The sequence below is a fragment of the Rissa tridactyla genome, chromosome 3 (assembly GCF_028500815.1).
Source record: "Rissa tridactyla isolate bRisTri1 chromosome 3, bRisTri1.patW.cur.20221130, whole genome shotgun sequence".
Taxonomy (NCBI): Eukaryota; Metazoa; Chordata; class Aves; order Charadriiformes; family Laridae; genus Rissa; species Rissa tridactyla.
In genome coordinates, this window is record NC_071468.1 from 4723261 (window position 1) to 4736840 (window position 13580).

At 41.3% G+C, this 13580-nt stretch overlaps 1 long non-coding RNA gene across 1 annotated transcript in view; it reads left to right on the forward strand.

The window, feature by feature from the left end:
• Window positions 1-13580, forward strand: part of LOC128907437 (uncharacterized) — a 183423-nt gene that overhangs the window by 938 nt on the left and 168905 nt on the right. Inside the window, exon 2 of the long non-coding RNA XR_008465592.1 lies at window positions 4953-5092. This is a non-coding gene — a long non-coding RNA (uncharacterized LOC128907437). The remainder of the gene's footprint in view (window positions 1-4952; window positions 5093-13580) is intronic.

Below are 13580 nucleotides of genomic sequence, written 5' to 3' on the forward strand. Positions count from 1 at the left end.
TAGACCAACGAACCTGATGTTGACTAATCTGGACTAGGGAAACTGGCGTTGCTTTCCAAAGTACTGTCCGGCAGCCAAGACTTGCAGATGTAATATTTTGATATCTCATTAAACTTGATTTCACAGAGATACTTCTCAGTGCTGCATTGGAGTTGCTGTGTGTTGCCTAAGATGCTTTTGCAGTTATTGCTGCTTTGTTGAATAGGATGAAGAGGAAACAACAAGACTGATTATTAAAAAACCACATGACTCCTTGAAAATGAAGCACTGAAAAAAAGAATTCATGTCAACACAGGATTTATTAGTGCAGGTTGAAGAGTAACTTGATTTGGGATTTTCCTGCTCTTGCCAAAGTGATTCACAATATCAATCATGGATCTACTTATAGAAGCAGTAGAGGTTTTGTCTTTTTTAAACAGCATGCTTTTAAACTGGCTAGTAAAACTAATTTCAGGCCTTTGAAACAGAATTTTAAGCTAAGGGTTTTTAAAAAAACACAATTATATTCATTTGTATAACATTACAGTGCAGGTGCCCCGGTCCTAGACTGGTTTCTGTTGTATTAAATGCCATATAAATCCCAACAAAACTCATTCCTTTCCTGAAGAACTTACAGCGTAAAGATTTGGTTGCTTTTACCAATTGTGTCTGGATATAGAATTTAAAATAAATTAAATTTATAATGCCTTTGATTTTAAAATATCTGTAACACAGTGTAGATCTGTTGTGCTTAGAATCTCTCTGTGACGGGATCTTCACTCTCACAAGCCTTGCAGCAGAAAATGCCCTTAAATTTGTATTTAAACCCATCCTTCTCCAGGAAAACCATTAAGCGAGTGATTAATTTTAAGATACATTTCAGTCCCAGTGGCATCATTTATCCTACTCATTGGTCAGGCAGTCACTTACAACAAAGTTAAGTACTGACCAGGCCTAATTCTGAATCCAGGCGCTCCTTCAAGATGTCACGAGAGGCAAGACTAATTCTCCTGGCTTTTAAGCCACCATGTACACAGTACATACGTAGAGCTGCACCCAGTAATGCACCAACACATAAGGCAAGGGCTAATCATCAGCATCAGGCTCCTGAAGTCCTCGATCAACAGGATACGTCAAGTGCTTTGAGGATGTGGATTTGAACTGCAAATTGTGAACCAGCTGTGCCCACAAATAAACATCTCTTTTCCTATACCTTTCTTCAGAGTAGAAAACTGCGTCAGATATTTCCGAAGATCTCTCTTTGCTTGGCTCTTCTGATCTCTGTGTGATGAGGGCTGGGGGTGGAATGAATGAAGGGCTGGGAAAGACAAAGAATTCAGAATCGCTGAGGATACTTTTGTTCTCAAGTAACTGGAACCTGTATGACAAGTACCTGTATATATTCATAGGCACTGAGTACCAGAACCCATGCTTTGCTACTGTCTGACCCAGAATATTTACAGAGATATGGAGTAACCTCAGAATGAGGTTTTTAATAACCTTATTCTGACTCCTTACTAAGACTTTCCAGAAGTCCTCAGAGATGTCTGTGATCACATATATCTTATTGTCACTTCCTTGGACAGATGGGAAAGTCCCCAGAGAAATTGCTTCCGAGTGGTGTTTACTGGTCAGGATGTGGGCTGCAATAATGCTGGTTTTATGGAACGTGTGTCTTTTTTTTTGGGTGCAGGTGAAAGGACACTATGGCTCACAGTGTCCTGCAGACAGGACTTTAATTTATTACTGAGTAGTTTTTCGAACGATAGGCAATTTACAAGTATAATCCAGATGACTTTGAGCTCAAACTTGATGCATTTTTCAGCTTTATTTAAGGAAATGGTTTACAGCGGTTAAAGGTATGAGTGTGAGGCATGTGTATCTGCTGTTCAGAAATGTGATATGAATTCCTATAAATAAGGTATTTAAACATAAATGTGTTTGACTGCTTTCTAATGAGCCTTGTTCGCAGGCCCTGCAGGGTTAATTAGGTTCCTAGATCTTATCTTTACTCTATTACACGAAAGGCAAAAACCTCTACAGGAACTGAATCCACTCAGAAAGAGCAAATAAACTAGCTCTAAATGATCACAAACTGACCAAGCTTTTCTGCTTCAGCTCCCTGTATGCCTTCAGGCAATTGGGATTTAAAAGCACTGAGATTACGGGACCATAAAAATACACATTTACATTTACATGTGGTCACATGCAAAATTTAAGATTTAGAGAAAGCCACAAAGGGAATGTTTAACATAAGTAGCCAGGCACAAGCTGAATTAATGAAACAGCAGAAACACAAGAAAAACATGTAAACCTTCATCTATTATTAGTTGCTGTAGCCCACACTCCAGAGCACAAGGACGCATGGTCATTAAAGTCTGTTCTTTTCCACTAGATCTTTTAGCTGCCATATGAATGGAAGCTGGGCAAGTGCTGAAGTATAGTGAATTCACATGTTGGAGTCCTTGTTTTGAATTTTGTTTCTTTGTTGGACAATTAAACCACTAATAATATTAAAAGAGCAGCCAGAACCCTCTCCCGACTGCTGACCACACGGGGAGACTGCAGGAGGACTCTCCAAGCTGCCTGTGTCCGACACCCTGGCCACGTCGCAAGGGCTGGCAGAAGGCTGCAGCCGGTGCTCTCGGGATGTGCATCGCCTCCGTCTTGCACTGATGCGAAGCATTTACGTTCCTGTAGCCCTGCAGACCTTTTGCACCAAGCCTTGTTCGTCTGCTACGGGCAATCCCTTCCCTTAAAAGTCATGCGTTGTAATGTAACGCGGACACACTTCTGATGGAAAGCTTCAGGAACAGACTGTCCTTCTTTCACATGTTGGTAAAGCACCTAGCATACTATCTTTCAGGCCTGATGTGAGCTTCTTGAAGCAAGTGCAGCACAAGTAAATGCTAGATGTGAAAAGAAACAAATTTTCTTTTTAATATTTTTTTTTTTTTGCCTTGACTTTGTTGTCTTACCAAGGAATAGGTATTTTTTCACAGGAGCATCCTGTTAGGGAGTAAGCACTAGAATGGTTCATTTTAAGCAAATCTGAGTTCTGGTTGTGTAATTATGGATCTGCTCGCATGCACATGCACAAAAAGAGAGTGGAGGAGTTCCCAGGGGAAAAGTAATGAAGTCTGTTTGTCTTGCGAAAGCTACGTTGTATTATAATATAGCAAATGATAGAACGAGAATTTCTAATGCAGGACATTCTTCAGTAATTAATTTCAACCGGCAGCTGAGTTTCAGAAACCAGTTGTCCAGTTGCAAGTTTTTTCCCCGCAGAAATATGTTTGTTTAGTTCCTTTGCATATTGCAAATTACTCACCATCTTAAGTAGGGTCTGATCCTCAGCTGGTCTAGCTGAGCATAGTAATGGAGATCAATAGTGGTGCTACTTTGTACCAGCCCTGTATTTAGAATGCTAATTGTTTAACCTTGCAAAGTGGAATGTATTGTATTATTTCTATCACAGTGGTAGGGAGCTCAAGCTATGGAGAGGGATCCTACCACGTTAGGCACTGCATAAGCACAGGGGAAAAAGGACATTCTCTTATGCCTGTACTTATGTTTTTTGCACTTAATTAGACTAATGAAACCTGTGGGACTACTGATGTTAAGTACATGTAGAAATCCTTACAGGATGGTAGAATAAAGACATGGATTGTAAGACTGAGAAAAGAAGAAAAATCAGCAGGTCATGTTATTTTATCTCTCACTGGAGTTTTCTCCTAGGATTTGTTATGATTTACTGTCATTACTTATTATGTAAACAGTCACTGTTTCCATGAAGTGGGAGGTCCTGTTAATCTTCTGAGTAGCTATTCAGCATTGTTTCTGAGTTTAATGAGAAATGTACATCCTTACTGTAATGGAATGATCAAGAATCTGTATGCCCTATAGCCTCGGGATATGGCTCTGACCCTATGTAATGTGTAGGTGGGGTCTCCCTATTAAGTCAGACAGAAAAGCCAGGGGAAGTCTGAGATGATTTCCCTGCTTCCTGCTGTTGTTTCCTCTGTAGTGGATGCTCTTGACTCATCCAGATTAGCAACTGCCTGGCCCCAGGGCCCATGAAAATACTCTGGAAGGATACTTTCTTTTTGATCTTTAGGAACTAAGTGAATGGCAGGTATTTTAAAAAATAGCAAATACAGAATGAAACCTCCCTTTTCCCCCTGCTTCCTTCTACTAAATCCTTTACAAAACTGTATCTTTACTTCATCCCCTTTCAGCAGAATCTGTATTACTTAGTCATCCAGGGTGTCTACACTCTCTTCAACAGCAAAGGCAAACCGGTTCTGGCAAATACATCGCTTATAAACTTGTGTACACACTGTTAGCTTTTTCATGGCCTAGTTTCTGCTTAAAAGGAAAATAAAGATGTGGAGCAATTCCTATGTCCACAAACTGTCCTGCCAGCATATATGGTACTGAACCCTCTGGAGATGCTCTTTCCTTTCAAGCTGGATGTAGGCTTTCTATGGAAGTATTAAGCCACATTACCATAATGCAATCCTCCCCTCTATTTGCTGTGGGCTTTGTGACTAGAAATCATCTGACATTTCTAGTACAATCTGAGACACCTGACAGTGATATCTTTTGGGCCTGTCACAAAGGCAGTAGAGTTTGTCAAAGCAAAACAATTTTTATTTTTAAATGGAAAGTTGAAAATAACAAACACGTTGCATAATCCCTATCTGCTACACAAAGGTGACATTTACAAGGACATATTTCCACATTTACTTGGTTTTGCGAGTCTCCGTTAGCTTGGAAAAGCTCTGCTGAACCTAAATGCTATATCATATAAAATAATCAATTTATACACAGAGAGTACTACCTGTATTTTCCTCTTGTTGAAGAGTCCTGCCTTTTCAGGTTTGTTCCCTCACCTGTGCCCGTAGCCTCCCTGACACCAGTGGGAGATTTCCTAGGATGTCTGAGAGTAATTTATTAATTCCTCTTTCCAGGAGTGATTCCTTCAGTGCTGCCATTCCAGTGGAAATTGCGTGGAGGTCTCCTTCCATACAAGTTGTGACACTGGAGCAGATCCTCTGGCCGTGTTTCCTGTCATTAGGAGTTGCCCCAGCTCAATGTCTGTGATGAGGCGGTAAGAAATCCACAACAGTCCTCTGCTCACCCACTTAGCTGCCAAATGTGCACGTTTCACTGGTTTCTTGAAAACACTTTCCTGTTGTGGAAATGTGATACGCCTGACTAGGTAGGCCAACAGCTGTGTGATTGTCCATCTGCTGGTCAAACATTAAATATTAGCCCTTATGTCTGCTTTAAAGCACTGAATTTTCTCCAAATATGGTTCTCAGAGAAGAACGTTTCATCCTCCTCTTCTTCTGCACCAGATATACTGCCAGACAAGTGGTGCAGATGGTCAGGATGGGAATTTAAGCACACAACTGTCAAAAAGTAGAACCTGTTATTTGGGTTGATTTTTTAATGTAATTGCTCTTCACTGGTAAATGAAACAAAGTGCACAATTACAGCAAGATGACTACACGGTGTTAGTGAGGTTACCCTGTGGTACATCTGCAGGGTGAAGGCACCTTGGCTGTTAGCTGGTGAAATCTGTCCAGGAGACAAATGTTCTACAGAGAACTTCTTCCATGAGAAATCTTTCAGCTTCTTATGGCTTTTGTTGCTAGTTGTGCTCCACTGACCATATACATTTGTTTCTAGATGTTGCTAGAATTTTTAGTTTCTATAGATGGGTAAGTTTGAGCTGAGTGCAGGTTTTTTCCAGCTGACATAGAGAGAAATATTTGAAATAGATTTAAGAAGTAGACAGAGTCCTTCTTAATTTGTTTCTTTAGGGTTTCATTTTCCTCATGCAAGTTATTCGTAACTCCCACTGAAGCCAATAAATTCCTAGTCTTTCACGGCAGGAAAGGCACTGAAGTCAATGGGAGTTATTTGTATCCTGCAGTGGGGGAATAAGCCTCCTGGGAAACTGTGAATCTCCTGTTTGCCATAAGCAATCCATTACTGCATTGTCAGTAGTAAATCATTCCAGGATTTGTAGGAATCCCTATTATTATTTAAGTGTACCTATGTTTTCATTCTCACTCCTTTCTAATATAAAAGTGACTGATGCGAGTTATGAAATGATGTTAATATAGAGATTTCTGCTGACGCTTGGTTTACGGCTTATCCTTCATTGCCTATATCATAGCACTTGTTGCCCTGAGATTCAGTGTTCTGTCCAGGCCTGCTGCAGATCTCCTCTCCTCAGAATTTCACCCATTGCTCGTGAGAATTTCAACTTCTGGATAAATAAATATCTTGGGTCAGGTCTTAAAAACACAGAAGTCCTTATTCGCATGTTTTTTTTGGAACGTGCCCATGTCTTAGTGGAACTCTCATACCCCAATAGCTGATGGAAGAAATAGAGAAATGTAACTTCATGTCTTGGCTTTGAGGGTCAGAGGGGAGGGGAGGGGAGGGGAGGGGAGAAGGAGTAGACAGATTCAGTGACTGAGCTTTCCCTGCAGAAGAATAAAAAGGGTTTAGTAGTGACAGTAAGTAGAAGCAGCACAGTGTCAAATGCATGCGTCTTCCAAAGAGAGCTAAAGATCATATCAGGCTAAAACAAACTTATGTAGTGGCTCGGGGGGGCTGCAACAAGCTGAGCTCCCCCCATCCTGTCCCTCTTGGCCTTTTGTTCTGGGAACAGATGTCCCTTCTCCCCCAACTGTCTTCTAGTTTCAGAATGAAGTACTTGGGCTCTGAACTTTTTATTCATGTTGCTTTCATAGGCTTCTCTATTCCTCAACTGTGAGAGTAACTTCATTGTTATTCTTCTAATTATCAGTCTCTTCCTGTATTGCCTGTAAATAAATAAATAAAAAAAATGGGTCCTTGCTGGCTTGTTGGGCCTATGTTGGATGATCCCCACTGGCCAGATATTTTACCCTTTCCAATCTCCAACAGCACATAAGCAGAAGAGTTTTCAGAGGGGAACGCTTCTGTCTTCAGACTAATAAATTATGTGGACTGAAACAGTTTGAAGCCATCTTTAAATACCAGAAATGGAAATTGATCTGGAAAAAAAAAGACAGCAGAGAAAACCTTTGGGATAAAGTGCTTAGCTTTTCATGCCATCAAGGGAGATAAGGTTTTGTTAAATATATTCATTGTAACAGGTGGTTTGACAGTGCTAAAGATCTTTTCCACGCTCACGTTAGTGAACTATGTCTCGTATTACAACATTCTTCATTCTTTTCCAGACCCCTTGAAATAAGAGGGTAAAGACTTGCCTGATCAGACACCCAGAACAAGCTTCTGGGATTTGTAAAAAGCAGGAATGGGAAAAATCGTTTGTGATTGGTGGGCAAGCAGAGGGTGATTGTATAGAACTGTAGTCACTGTGGGCTCAGGTTTGGCACTTTTCACCCTGTGAAGGAGTGCCTCCGTGAAGTCTGGGTGGAGAGAGCACACAGGTTTGTAATCACAGATGGGACAGGCTGTTCAAGGTGGAGGTCCTTCTGGCTAACCAGTAGAGCTTCACAAAATTTTAACGAAGGCAGGTAGAAAGATTTGAATATGAGGAATACTTAAAAACCTTCTAGTTGTCTATGCAGACAATTAGGGGAGCATTGCCAGTTGATTTTCTTGGCAACTGAATAAAAAAATTATAAAACCGAGCCAGGTTTAGGTCACATAGTAAGCTTAAGGTTTATAAAGAGAGCCTACAGTTATAAAACACCCTGCAATGGCTTTAATCATGTGATTTATACACCATTAATTCTTTGAAAAATACCAAATGAGAGTCAGACATATGATCAAGTCCGTATGCGATATAAACAGCCATAAGCTGATTGACTTCCTATTGAAGAGTATTCATTGGAGTTCTTTGCCTTTCTTATTCTCCAAACAACAAGGATCTGTGTGATGAAATGCTACATTTCACAGATCAGTGAGATTCTTTTGCATACGTTTTGTGCAATTATTATTATTTTGCTTCAGGCAACCTTTCAAATGCTTGCAGTACGGGATTGTAGCAGTACGAAATCTGGCACTGCCCTAGTGGTTTGACACTTGTTGCTCCCATTGTCTTATCTTCTGTGAAACACTAACTTGTTCACTGTAGAATATTGATTAGAGCATAGAATCATTAACACAAAGTAGTTTTCCACATCCTGCCGCATAGCTGCTCGTGCAGTTGATGTTCAACTTTGGCAGTGTAGCATTTGGGATGTGGAAGTCTGTTTTAATCAAATATTACAAAACAAGGGCCAAATCCCCAGCTCCTGCAAATGCCCTGGCATTTGCTAATTTCCGTTCAGCTGCATTGATTTTTCACTCTCTGAAGAACCTTGTCCCTGAAGCTTATAAATTGAGATAAATACTCGGTCTTACTATAGAGCTTTCCAGTGATCAGTTGGAAGCCTGAGGTCCCCTGGCTCCATCTGCGTAATAAACTGCAGATGCTGGATGCCTCTCTACCTGATGAGCTGTCAATGTGCTGGATAAATGAGCTGTCAGGAAACTAAAGAGGTTTCAGGTTGAAATGTTTCTTGATTCTTTTTCCTTCAAAAAAAAAGAAAAAAGAGGTAAAAATGATTCTGTGGGATATCTTGATTTCACCATATCGGCATTTTTTCCAACCAGTATCGCTTCTAAGAGAAGTCAGAAACCCCGTGAGTTCAGCTGAATTTTAGAAGACTGCTACTGTACTGCTTTGAGTGAGGCGGATTTTGGGGCTCGGCGGCTAGAGATCGCTTGGTTGCATTGCACAGGCAGCATGGCTCAGTGGTGAGTCACGAGGCAGCAAGGAAATAGGGGGAGAGTTCAGTGGGTAGGGTAAAGGCCTTGAAGATGGAAAAGTTAGTGCTAGCAGGGACTCATTTCAGGATCCCTGAAACACTTGGCACGGCAGGCTTTCAATGTATATGGTTACGAGGTGGGTGTTACATGGAAATCAAGGGATGAAGTGGTTGGTTTAAGTACAGAATGCTAATATAACAGACAGTGGATATGGTTTTTGAAGTTTCCACTCAGAGATTGATAGTGGAAAATGTGGCACAGATTAGTCATCGTGCTAGAGATACTAGTTTCAAACACTTTGCTCTACTATGATTTCTGTCTGCTGCTGTCTTGAGCACAGTTAGGAGGCATTCATGTGAAGAACCCTAAGTAGATGGAAATGGATCCTGCCTCTCCAGAACGTAATGGGAGCGATGCTGTTTATTTCATTAAGGGTTAGACTGGGCCTTTAGGAATAGAGAGTTTAATTACTACTAAAATGGAATGGATCCAGCCCACAGATTCTTTCCTCCGCTTTGAAAATCTCTCCGGTAAAGGCAAAGATGTTTTTAAACAGAACAAAGCATCCACAAAAAGCTTAAAAAGTTCCTACTCTAAATTTCTCCTTTAAGCACGAAGGTGGCCCTAGCAGATATGTTTAATAGCTAGCAGCCAGGATATGGTAAGTCTCACAGCCATGCTTTTGGGCCAGTTGACAGCAGAAGAGAGTTCCCGTGTGAATGCTGAGTGCTCCAGCTAGCTCTGTCGAGCCAATCCATTTCTTCAAAGACTAGACAGTGCTGAACTTAGTAACATGAAAAATGCGACTTCTTAAAATTCTATTTTAAGTCCACAGCTGGATTTTCAGTCAATTAGGATGTTTCTTTTCTTGCGCTTTCTGGTTAAAATATTACCTTAAGTCAACCGACCTACGTTTTAGTCTGCTCTTAAAATATGGAAAGTCAAGCTTGAATTTTCAAGGCGAAACTTTTCTTTCTGATTTTTTTACATAATTTCTGCAAATGGGTGTTGAACAGGATCTGAGGTTTCTATTCTAAATATTTGCTGATTCCTGCTAGGGTGGAATACTCAGCCAAAGTATCAATTTTAATGTCAGGGAGATATTGCAAATCCTCTGAATAACTGCAGATTGCAGATCAGATTGTACCTCTGTCTAAAATGATCCTGACTTAGAAAAAAGTTATTAGCATTACGAGAGAGCTCAAAAAAGCTTTTGGGGTCAAAATTAGCCTCTAGAACTATATTTTGGTTTTCTATTACAGGGCACATAGTGTTGGTCTGGTTTTCCCAGGGTTTCAGTCGAACTGTTTGCCAGCAGGCAATTTGAGTTAGACTGCATTGCAAATTGGTGCCTTTCCTTACAAAGCACTGAGGAAAAATTTGTATCTTCTGCTACAAACTAATACGTACTAACAGAATTCATTTTCTACCAGCGTTTCCTTTTCCTCAGAGTAAAAACTAAGGGTGAAAAAAGGAAGGTGCCTAAGTAACACTGGGTTCATATTCTAGCGAGATTGTCAAAGTTTCTTAGGTAGCCCGTGCTCCTCGCACGCCTCACCTGAACAGCTCTAGGGCTGTGCTTAGAATCCACCTCTGACGCTACTGAAGTAAACACCACTTACCAGTCTGTCACTACCTCCCTTCTTTATTGTTGCCTGGGAAGTTTTTTATGATATACAAAATATGGTGGTGTACAATATATAGTGTTATCTCCAGGTCTAGGACTTCTTGGTTTGGCTGACATCAGTTTTTTTCTTTCATTAATCAGAGATTGTTGTCTACATTGAGACTTTGGTTCTACAGATTACTACTGTATTTTGACAGTTCATTTACGCATCCTATCTGGGACAATTCTTTTATTGATAGCTGAGTGGCAGATGGAAGGGTTGTGCACCCTTGGGCTTGGGCTATTTGGGGTCTGGTCTACAGATCTGACACATGTTTTATTGCAGGGTTAAAGAAAGGTAACTATATTCTGTAGCACTCTGAAATGATAGTTTGCAGTATTAAAACTGACACCTTTTAGGTAACTTTGCTTTGTTTCATTTTTCTCTGTAAATGCTTAGAAATCACACAGTACCATATTTTACCTGAAGCGTAAAAGCTAATAGAGATGTATTTCTATATCCAGTTACTCCCACGCTAGTTTCATGTGCTAGAGTTAAGAAATAAAGAAAGGAAGACAGAAAGTGAGAAAAGGAAAAAAAAGTGATAAGGAGGGGAGAGGGGGAGAGTTAGAGAAACCAACCTGTTCTGTGTTAATTTGGGCACCAGAATATTTGATTTCGGGCAATGTTCGTTACCCCAGGTAAATGCACCATCTTCTGAAAGAGAAATGTCTTTAAAGTTAAGTCCAGCTCAGAGGTCTGTGTGTGTGTAACGGGAACATTCTAAATGATCTTCAATGCAAAGTTAATAGCTACCTATACTTTGCCATTTCCTCAGCTATGCAGTGGGGGGATTAAAAAGTATGAAAGATTATTATTCTAGATAATTGATGGTCCCAGAAAAAGTGAGTATGGATCTTATATCCTACAACATCACTATAGAAAGGGTGCACTGCAGTAGGAAGCAGCAAGAATAGTTGAGTACATGGCATTTCTTGCTATGTTTCAGATAAATAATACCAAAATCTACCATATTTCCCATACTTTGAAAGACCGAGGAAGTTTGCAACAAGGCAAACCTCTACTCAGGACTATGTGTAATGCCAATTAGGGTCTCTGTTTCTGGCCACATGAGCAATAACCACTGACTGGCTCTCTGACATCTCTGAAGCGTCATCTGTCCAGTTTGGCTGCAGACGCCTCTCAGTCCTTCATGAAATAGAGCAGGGCTATGCCCAGCCCTTGCCTGAACGGAGAGGTCGAGGGAAACTGCCATGTACCTGCATGTTACATGATAACAAGTGAATGTGCCATGTTAGCTGGCGTTAATGGCAAAGGGGAGGTTGTCTCTAAGCCCCTAAGTGACTCCCTTCTTCCGTGCGCAAATCAAAGCATGGGTGGCAGAGCTTTATTATTTCAGTGCACAGAGGTAACATACTTATTGCAAGACTGTGGAGTAGTAAAAGAAAGACCATACTTTTTAAGCACAACAATTGGAATAGCATATAGCACGCACCTTTCTGCCATTCTTTCTCTGCAGTTTTGGTGCTCTTTCTGTCTCTTTTCTGTATTAATAAGACAGATCACAAATGTGGAAAAATTAATAACGGTGCTCAAAATGTCAACATATTTAACACTTTGTTGTGGCGAAACCAAGGCATGGGAAGAAAGATAATTTAACATTGAAAAACAGTGGAATTCTTAAGGAAAAAATGGCACTAATGACCCCACCTGCCTCCCCTGGGGCTTCCACTCACATTCCTGCTCATGGCTCAGGGCTCCAGTTCAGCCCAGCTGGGGCCATCACTCGCCACCCCAGTGACACCGTAGGATGCCACTCTCCAGCTCTGCCACAGCCCTGCCCTGCCTGGCCACGGGCCCTGCTGTTCCAGGCCCAACCTGCAGTCTGATGGCCTGGCCTGGCCTCAACTCTCCAAGAACTTGGCTGGTGGTCCGGGCTCTGGGGCTGTCACTCTAGACGTGCCTGCTCGCCTTGCTTGCCTGTCCCCTGGCTGTGTCATCACACCCAGGCCCTGGTCCCTTAGGGAGTTACTGGCCCTTGCTGCACCCTGAGATGGCACTTTCCTTCCCTTGTTTTCAGGGCTGGGCTGAATTGTTCATTCTCAGTCTGGAGACTGCAGGTCCAATGCTCCAAAACGTTTAAGCTGTTAGGGGCCTCCTTTCTGGGTTAGATGCATCGCTTCTTTTGCCGAAGGCTGTGTGATGTCTACATAGTTTGTGTCTGTAATTCGTGACAGGTATCTAAACTCCTCCTCTGTGAGTCAACTTCCAGTAAAACAGTGCATCAGGAATTCCAGGTGGCATGTGGATACAATTCCAGAGAAGGTGTATTTGTTACCTCTTCAGTGTATTCATCAGAAAACTTCCCAGAAAATTTTTCTGCTTTTCCAGCTTTGTTAATTTTGCCTGATTATTAAACCATCAGTGTTTGTAATACTGTGGGTTGCCAAACAGTGAACAAGCTTTTGGCGTGGTCTCGCGTCGTTTTTTACTTTACACTGGCAAGTATTTAATTGTTTGGGAGTTAGTCCAACGTACACTGCCCTTCCCATTATTGATTGCTAGAGCAGCCAACATGTTTTGTAACTGCCTGTTTTAAAGACCGACAACTGCATTTGAAGTGTATAGTCTGTATTTTGTCAGCTGCAGCAGGGAAACATCTTTGGAACTGGATCACATAATGCACAGACCTGATAGATGGACTCAATTAAATCAACAATAATATAGCAGTTGGCACACTCAGTATAGCTACTCTGATCCTGCTCTAAAATTTTTCCAAATCCTTTTTATTCTCCAAGCCTCTGATCAAAACTTTAGGCCCTTTATAACCCTAATTCAAACATCACTTCAGAGGTTAACACATTTGAACTCCCAAGGCAATGCTTTTAACTTCTATCCCATGGTCAATAAGAGGCTAACTCTATCTATAAACAGTGTCAGATGGTGTCTCACACATTGCACTTAAGAAACCTTACTCCTGATAGTTCCTTGACCTTGGTGGCCTTGCAGACTGGCCAGCTTAAATGACACTGAACAGGGTACCAGCGGAGAGATCACACGCTTGATACTGTAAAGCTGACAGCAAACTGACAGCGCACAGGGTGTGAGGAAGGAGGCAGGAGAGCATCTGAGGGAAGTGAACAGTGAAATCTGTCCCAAAGCAGCAGGTTAAGATAATTAGAAGATATT